Genomic DNA, 10,000 nt, shown 5'->3' on the forward strand with positions numbered 1-10,000 from the left:
AAAGATGGATATCGCAGCTTTTAAAAAAAAAAGAACAACATACAAAACTCGGAACGTTTCAGGCTCTAAACCCTTCTTCAGCCAATCACAAAAAACAAAAAACAAAAAAAAAAAAAGAAAACAAACAAACAAAAATCCAAAACAAAACAAAAAAAAAACCCACAAAAGGAAAATTCTCGGCCATCTATCTATATGGTAATTAAGAAATGTATTTATGTTTTTATAAGTTTTTTTTTTTTTGGTTAAATGCTGTTCATTCATTATTTTTTCAGAAATACAGTACCATTGTTTTTGGGGTTTTTTTCGCCGATATAATTTATTCTTATGAAATGAATATTATAACATATTAATCCAAACAAGAACAGATTGGAACACAATGGGTCTTTTTATTCAAGCTGTTGATTGTGTTTGGGTAACCACGCATTCATTTCAACCCACGATCAATCTTCTATTGTTGTGTATTGAAATAAACACGAATCTGTATGTCTGACATTGTTGTGTGTTAATCCGTGACATTGTCAACCATGAATGAGAGTTGATTGCAAGTCAAGTGTCCAATATATTAGGCTTTTATATCATATAATATAATGATATATTATAGCTTCTGAACAATGTCTTCGTTCTAAATTGATATGCTGTGTATACAATGATTGTGGATTATTTAATTATATCGTTTTAAAAAAGCATTTTGCTTGACTTCTGTATTCCTCAAAAAGCACAGGAATTTAAGTTAAGCCTGAGATATGTTATGAGAGGAAAAGAGGAGACATTACCAGTGGTGTCGTAGAACTTTCTGATCAAAAGAAGAAGAAGAGGAAGATGATCATGATGAAGAAGAAGAAGAAGAAGAAGAAGAAGAAGAAGAAGAAGAAGAAGAAGAAGAAGAAGAAGAAGAAGAAGAAGAAGAAGAAGAAGGAAGAAGAAAAGAAGAGAGAGAGGAGGAGGAGGAGGAGGAGGAGAGAAGGAAGAAGAGAGAAGGAGGAGGAGGAGGAGGAGGAGGAGGAGGAGGAGGAGGAGGAAAAGAAGAAGAAGAAGAAGGAAGAAGAATAAGATGATGAAGAAGAAGAAGAAGAAGAAGAAGAAGAAGAAGAAGAAGAAGAAGAAGAAGAAGAAGAAGAAGAAGAAGAAGAAGAAGAAGAAGAAGAAGAAGAAGAAGAAGAAGAAAGTTTTTTTTCAAAAAGAAGGGAAAAAAAGGGATACCTATGTTAAAAGCTGAACATAAAATAAATTGCTAATTATATATAGCGCATAAGAACGACAATGGGAAATTTATATAAATACCTTTTATCGTATTATCCTGAAGTTCCAACAGCGAGGAATAAAGACTAAATTAGAGAATATCACAGAAATGTTTAATCTGTAATGAATAATAAGTTGATAAAACTTTTTTATGATCCCTACTAATTTATTTCACCACAAGATCCTGCGAGTCCTCCGTCCTGTGACTAAAGCGGCGAAAGAGTTGGAGAGCCTGTCTATTGTGTGCCTGGAAGACGTCAAGCTACCACGATCACAGGCGCCTATCGATAACTGGCACTGGCCCACTGTTGACATAGTGATCGTCACAGCAACGCCGGAAGCCGACGGTGTCACGCGTGCGTATTGGGTCGTAGCGGCGGTGGGCGCGAGACGCCATGATTGACCGCTGTGTACTTTACGCATAGGAGAGTGACGGTGGACAAACTCGCTGCCAATTGAAATGTTTTGGTGGGGGTTACTGAGTGATTGATTCACTTATTATTCATTTATTTATTCATTGGCATTTAAAATGTTCGATATTATGTGCGGCTATGTGGTCTTGTGGTATGACACTCGCTTTCGGACCGAAAGGTCTTGGATTCGAGTCCCGCTCTGAGTTGCGCATGGTTGAGTCGGAAAAGGCTCTTTACTCACATTCTCTCACCGCACTGGGGTAAAAATAAGTAACTGACCGTTAACAGAGTTGTCTCTGTCGGCAAAGAATTGTGATATAACAAAACAGGCGTCATGTCTCGTACTACATGTTGCGTGTCGCTAATGATCAGGGATCCTATGTAAAGTGTCTTGAGCATGTTTTGTGGATATTGCTCTGTATAAGCTCAAGTATTGTGGTCTCCCCCCACAGGTGGGAGAATAAACTTATAACTGTTTGAGAAAATTTAGTGAGAAGTACTCACCCAAACTAAAGATAAAAAGCTGCGACAACTTAAGTCAAATTTAAGTTGTATTACAAATAAACATTATGCGCGGAGGGAGGGGGTTACCGACGTGAGACGGCCTGATATAGATAGAATGCGCTTGGCCAAGGAGTTCACAACAATACGGAGTTATAGTTAGACACCGAAGCTCGCCTAACGAACGACTTGCCCAACACGTGACCATTTTTTTTCTCGCGTCCTCTCGTCTAATCTCGTCACTCCCGAATAGAAAGAGGAGGCGGAGCTCATATGATATAACGCAATGAAAGTTCTGTCCGATGACTGGTGGGGGGGATATCACCTCTCCAAAACTTACCTTGAGATTCTTATCCAATCATCGATTGCTCGTTTGACAGTTCGCTTGTGAACAGTTAGGAGACCATCTCTTGATTTATGGGCAGGTGGCTTTGCGTAAAGGCGGTGAGTGTTGTATACATCAAAGAGTACCGCTGACCGATGGGTAAATAGTGGTTGTGTAACCCAAAAGCCCTGCCGTCTCGACTGCAAGGTCTTGTATGTAATAGTTGCGTCGCCATCTCAAGGCTCAGGAATTAATTAGTGAGCTGATTCAAACAATGTGGGTTTCAAATTTATCGTATACGTAATCATTTGGAAGCTACAGAGAAAGGTGTTTTTGTGTAATCCCTTTCACACACACACACACGCGCGCGCACACACACACACACACACACACACACACACACAAACATATACAAACAATACACAAACAATACACATCCCTGGTCATCTATTGCCTATATTATTAATGTTAATATATACATCCCATGCTGATTGTCACTACCCCCCCCCCCCCCAACCATTTCCACCATCCAAGTACCAGCGGCCTTTTCTCTTTGATTTCGTATCATGGTCTACCCGAAGCCCAACACCTCGATCGTTTGTGGGTCAACCCACCCCCCCCCCCCCCTCCCCCCACCTTCCCCCGTAATCAATTTATAATTTTCTCTCTGTATAGAGCGCCACATGCACAATTATATACTATTGAATGACACTGACCTTGCCCCTCCCCTAGCACAAGCCAACAGCAACCCAGGCTATCCTCTATCACGTGACCTTAGATCCGATGCTGCATACCGCTTGAGAGTCTTCACTATCCACATCTCGTTCATGGTCACGTGAGAAGGCTATATCCGTTCGGGTTCGACCCGATTTCGTTAAAAGCCTAATGCCATCCGGAAGTATAACGGACCAACACACAAACTCTGTGTAACCATGAACTTTTATAGTCTGGTTAATACAGTTTAGTGAGAACAACTCACAAACGCGGATGGCAAAAACAATAACAAAGGCCTGAGTGACGTCATCTGCATACTATCTATAGACCTACAAATCAACCTTGTTGCCACTCTATAAGTTTCCTGTTTCTGCATTACAGTCTCAAAATATACTCTTAAAATCATAATCCAAGTAAACATAACAGCCCTATTCCTAATTTTCAATTGGCATCCCCTTGACACGCAAATCTATTTTAGTTGACCCAAGACTATCAATCTACGGAACACTTCTGATGAATTTAATATACTTTGACTTTGTTTGCTGCCATTTGGTTTTATTGAATTGGTCAACGCAAGAGGTGATATATTTGTGCTTATTGTAGACCCAGCCACCTACTCGTATTAAACAAGTGGATTAATGAGGGAATGCGATTGCTACTCAAATCAGCCATCTTACCTTTTTGCCTGATTAATTATCATAACAACAGATGTAAATAGGGGAAAAACGTTGTTTCGTTTTGTTTTTAATTGTTTTACGGTGCTTGCAACACGTTAAGGTCATATCAGCGCCAGTAAAAAGGAAGAAAATGGGAAAGTAAACATTTCTATAATTACAATTAAAGCACCCAAGAATAAGGCAGACAAGGAGTAATTGGTTCAAATAGGGAACAGATGTAGATTCCAAGAGCACACTATCAAAGTAATTAGTTTGAGATCACCTAAAAGTCTCATCCAGCCACAAACACATGTCCCCACTAAGAGGACTACACTCAAATGTTTACAAATCATAATCAATATGTAAACAAAACATAAGACAGTTCAAAACAGTGAGATGATTTACAAGGAAAAAAAATCATCTCCCATAAATAACTATACATTTGACTGTTTCCCCTTCAGACGGGGTCAGGACAAAACCAAGTAATCCCATTCCAAGACAATGATAGAAAGCAAGTTGGATAACAGATATAAGGGGATAGAAGACACAGTATGTACCTCCCTGCCCACTATGGGAGGTCACGAACCCCACCCAGAAGAAAAATGTGACATCAAAAAATCTGTCTACACTTTTGGTTCCTAAATCTTTGGAAGTGGGTATGTAACCAGTCCTTTGGATTATGTACTAATAATGAATAGGTTACATAGAGGTGACATAACTATTTTAGCAGCAGGATATAATACAGGCAGATTCTTAGGATTACGGGACGTTAAAAGAGCGAGGTTGGATGAAATTTATTGACGACCAGCATAGATTTAGAATATAAATTAAGATGCCGTCACTCTGACACTATAAGATCAATACTCTCCAACAGTCATAACGTCATTTCCTTCCTAATGACGCATGGTAACTTAGTAACACTGGCTCTAAACTATCGGAACAATGGCGGACGCCCGTATGAAATATTTCTCCGGCGAGCATAAAAGCGTATCCATAGGAAAAAAACCCCATAAATTTGATCATGTTTTGACTTTTACACATTCTGATCACAAGGCATATGAAAAGTTCTAGCCAGCATGAGGAATAAAAATTACTTATTTTAGAACCAAGATGGCCGCCGTTGCCGGGTGGCGTGACATCAGACTACTGAATCCAATTACACAAGGTCTGTATCTAGTTCCCCGGAAGAGTGGTTTTACACTTCCAATGAAATAGGAACCAGTTTTTTTACATGATACTTTTTTTCCATCTTGATCATCCTCAGATAAATAAAAAAAAGGAATTGGGTTATTAGACCTGCAAATAAGTGCACGTCGGTTGAGTTAAAAAAGCTCTATTCCAAGTTGTAGTCGAATATGTGAATCTTTTCTAATATATAAAAAAATCTTAATTGTATAGTTAAACAAAAGAGCCGAAAAACTAAAAGGTTCTGTGATTATAGATATTATCATGTTTGTACAAACGCTAAAATTGAACGATATGGGTCCGACTTGCTCGTATTTGCAGGCCAAATAACCCAATTCCCATTTTTTAAATTGAGCTTTTATATAGCGCAATATCAACAAAACGTGCTCAAAGCATTTTACACGGGGTCCCTGGCCAACAGCAACATTTAACATGTAGGACGGGACATGACGCCTGTTACTCGATATTACGAATTTTTTTTCGCTCTTAACGGCCAGGTACTCATTTTACACCTGAGTACGGTGAGAGAATGTGAGTAAAGAGCCTTCTTCAAGGACTCAACTATGCGCCGAGCGAGGCACGAACCCAGAACCTTCCGATTCGAAAGCGAGTGCCGTACCACAAGATCACATAGCCGCATATAGGCTCATTGTGAACAATACCGAATCCTCCAGACATTTCTTTGTGAGTTGTATAAGGACAAAGCTGCTATATAACTAGAATCCAATGGTTCTGACGTCGTTAGATAATTAGACTATATGGAATTCCAACCTACTTGTGTCACCTCAATGATTGATTTCCACCACCTGTGTGGTAAAACAGAACTATGACCCTTGACCTTCTTCTTCTTCTTCTTCTCTCTCTTCTCCTGCCCCCCCCCCCCCCCCCCGCCCCACACACACACACACACATACACTTCCAACCTCAACTGATTTTGACAGAGATATGACATCGTAACTAGATCCTGGTCAAAGAGTCAGTGGTGCGTGTGAAAGAAAAAAATAACCCGAGTCCACTCTTGAACGTAGAATGGATTTGGGTCGTATTTGTGGTACCTATACTTCTTGGAACGGATTGAATCGACGAGTACATATATAAATATATTTATTTTACACCTGAGTACGGTGAGAGAATGTGAGTAAAGAGCCTTTTCCAAGGACTCAACTATGCGCCGAGCGAGGTTCGAATTCAGGACCATCCGAGTCGAAAGCGAGTGTCATACCACAAGACCACATAACCGCATATAATATGCAGGTCTGACATACGAATCGACTTATGGGCCTAGTTTAACATTGTTGTAATGGACTATATTTTGCGTCATTTTCAAAAATAGATTTCGATTACACCAATGAGCCCATAAGATATTGGGTTATCAGACCTGCCACTCAGTGCAAGTCGGGTTGAATGGTAGCCTTCGTAAACGCACAGCCTGACACTGACCAAAATAGTACGTCATAAGACAAGTCTTTGACCAGAAAAGAAAACAAACTGTGAGTTTTTTCTACAGTTCAATCAATGAGATCATTTTGTTACCTTGAGCACTACTAATGACAACCAACTTGACGCTTACTAGCCTAAAAAAGACATAAAAATATTTTTTTTCGTGTCAGGCGTTACCAAAGGGTATGATCTGACCGTAGCTATTATAATCTTGTAGCCTGACACTGACCAAAAAAATATCAAAAGACAAATCTTTGGCCACAAAAGAAAACAAATCGTGAGTTGTATTCAATAGTACAACAAATTGAATCACGTGTTTCCTTGAGCTCTACTAACGACAACGCACTAGACGGTACAAAAATCTAAAAAATGACGTCAAACTATAAGTCTTAGAGGGTTCTTGTGTCAGGCTATATGTCAACGATGGCTACGGTCGGACACTAACTAACATATTACGTCAAATAAGAGGCACCAATCTATGTGTAACCTTGAACGTTTATAGATTTATAAATAGTATGCGCTTGGCTAAGAATCTTACAACATTGCCATCCGGAAGTATAACGGACCAACACGCAAAACTATATGTAACCATGATCTTTTATAGTCTGGTTAATACAATTTAGTGAGAATGACTCCTCAACGCGGATGGCAAAAAGCAATAACAAAGACCAGAACGACGCCAACTTCATTCTATCTATAGACTGGTTATATATATATATATATATATATATATATATATATATATATATATATATATATATATATATATATATATATATATTCTTCCTCTTCTAGGTTCCATGCCTGGTCCAGGCTTCGGATACTGCATGAATTATCTCTCTCCATTCCTCCCTGTCTCTTGCTTTTTCAAACAGCTCTTGGATTGTTAGGTTGGTGAAGCCCTTCAGTTGGTCTATGAGTGTTTTTCTTTGTCTCCCCCGGGCGCGTTTACCAGGTATTTTTCCACAACTTGCCAGGTATTCATTTTGTGTGCGGTATACGATATTCTCTGCATCCTTCTCAAGCACCACATTTCAAAAGCTTCAATGTTCTTTTGTGTTTATTATTTATTTATTTATTTTTGATTAAACCTCACTACATTTGCTATGGCATCATAATATTATTGTTTTGAGTGTGCAAGACAAGGTTATCAAAACAACACACGGACAACGGCCAAGTGAGAACCACATCGATGTGTTGGAATTCTCACCAAATATTGAACTGTTTGTACTTCGTTGCCCGTGTTACGAGATTAGATCGCCCCCGCGGACACAACGTTCGTGAATAATTGACCAGCCCAAGGATACTCAATACTCAATGGCGGTGTGAGTGAGTATCACCTGGTCTTGAATAACTTGGAGTGACCAGTGATGACCATTATGACGTAACAGTGGTCATTGCAATTGCCCTTAGAGTACAGAAGAAAAGTCGTGACATCAAAACCTCATATCTGTTGGTTCCTAAATCATTGGAAGTGTGTATGTAACCAGTACTTCGGAAAAATAATAATGAATAGATTCCTGAAGGTAATTTTAGTTGCAGGATATATAGATAGAATAAAGTTGACGTCACTCAGGTCTTTGTTATTGTTTTCTGCCATCCGCGTTTAGGAGTAATTCTCACTGAACTGTAATAACCAGACTATAAACGTTCAAGGTTACACATGGTTTTGTGTGTTTGTACTTTATATCCGGCTGTCGGATGTTGTGAGTTTTTTTTTCACCTAAACGCATCGCATAAAAAAGTGGGTTCGAAGAAAACACATTTTCTTATTTGGGATTAAACACAATTTTACTGTTGGTATTATCGTTAGAAGATGCGACTATGTGGTAATGTGGTGTAACAATAGCCCTCAGATAGGAAGGTCTAGGGTTCGAGTCCCGCCCTGATCGGCTCATAGTTGAGTCCTTAGAAAAGTGTCTTTACGCACATTCTCTCACCGTACTCATACGTAAAATTGTAATATAGCCTAACAGGCGTCATGTCTCGTCCTGCATGTTAAGTGTTGCTGTTGGCTAAGGACCGTTTATAATGCACTTTGAGCACTTTTGTGTATATTGTGCTGTATTAAAAAGCTTAAAGCTCAAGGATGAAAGGAGATGGGACGAGGTGGTGGTAAAGGAGAAGTAGAAGATGATGAAGGTGAAGATAAATATTTATAATCAAAGTGTCTTTACGCATATTTTCTCACCGTAGTCATATGTAAAATAAGTACTCGGCCGTTAACACCGTTGTTTCTGTCGAAAAAAAAATTCGTAATTCAAATATAATTCAGTATTTATAATCATTTTTATATTTTTTTAAAACTAAAACATGACTCTTCTCCTTTTAAATGCATAATCCGCTTAATTTCAAAACTGATTCAAATTACCGTGGGATTGCAATAAAGCGGAGTCAAACAAACGTCTTTAATTTATCATTAACACGACGATGTCGAATCCATGAATGTGAATCATGTCCTTGTGGAAACCAAAAAACTCCCGACACAATTCACAATTCACAATCACTCTGGAAAAACACGTATTTAAAATTTTGGCCAGAAAACCCGTCCTTCAAATATCTGATCGATTGATTAAAATGACTCAACTCTTAACAAAAATTCTCAAACCTGGGATTTCTAGGAATTCCCAGGTTGGAGAATTTTTGGGAAGATGAGGGTTGTTTAATCGATCAATATAATTTGAAGGACGACATTTCTGGCCAAAATTTTTAATTTTTGTTGTTATTTTAAAAAACCCAAACAGAATGGGTATTAACTCACTCAACCCTAGAGGTTTTTGCCACTTTTCAAAATTGAAAAAAAATGTATTAAAAATGAGCATATACATCGATAGTTTTATTCAAATATCATTAACATGTAAAAACTATAAAACATTAGCTTTGATACTAGGCCTATAATTTGTCTCAGAAAAATTTAATAAATAGGCATGGGGTAAAAGTAACCCGGGTAAACTACGGATATAGTCGGTGTTAGGATTGAGTGAGTTAATGTCTGGTTGTCGGTTTGAAGTGTCAACCACTGTCCCTTTTCTTCACCGACAAAATAACGTTTTGCTTGGAATCGACAAAGCCAAAATTCATTATCCCATTTTGGCAAGAAAATCAAAACAACGTTTGCCCCATTGCCTCTAATTGGTACTATGTTGAGGTGGTTCAGCTACTAGACTTTAAACTCTACGATTTATCTTGCTCATTCCGCTTATATATATATATATATATATATATATATATATATATATATATATATATATATATATATATATAATAATATATATATTTATTTATGAGTGTTGGTGGGTACTCGTAGGTACGAAAGTGCTCGATAATTATGGTTAGAGCTAATATAGAATACAAATTGTCACTCACATTATGTGGCCGAGACGTTCGTTTCTGTGGGCTTATTCCACGTCCTCAGTCGGCGCCTGAGGACGTGGAATAAGCCCACAGAAACGAACGTCTCGGCCACATAATGTCAGTGACAATTTGTATTATATATTATATATATATATATATATATTATATATATA

The 10,000-nt window shown here is 38.2% G+C and overlaps 1 protein-coding gene across 4 annotated transcripts in view; it reads right to left on the reverse strand.

The window, feature by feature from the left end:
• Window positions 1-10,000, reverse strand: part of LOC144978176 (tektin-3-like) — a 57,019-nt gene that overhangs the window by 39,259 nt on the left and 7,760 nt on the right. The window contains exon 1 of one of the 4 annotated variants that reach the window (XM_078923890.1): window positions 1,282-1,582. The exons of 2 other annotated variants lie outside the window; for them this stretch is intronic. The gene's annotated coding sequence lies outside the window, so the exon portion shown is untranslated. Of the gene's footprint in view, window positions 1-1,281; window positions 1,583-10,000 lie in introns of those variants that run through there. One more of the 4 variants, XM_078923892.1, reaches the window with a different exon arrangement.

This window comes from Berghia stephanieae, chromosome 8, assembly GCF_034508935.2.
Source record: "Berghia stephanieae isolate SIO BIC M18660-M18661 chromosome 8, UCSD_Bste_1.3, whole genome shotgun sequence".
Taxonomy (NCBI): Eukaryota; Metazoa; Mollusca; class Gastropoda; order Nudibranchia; family Aeolidiidae; genus Berghia; species Berghia stephanieae.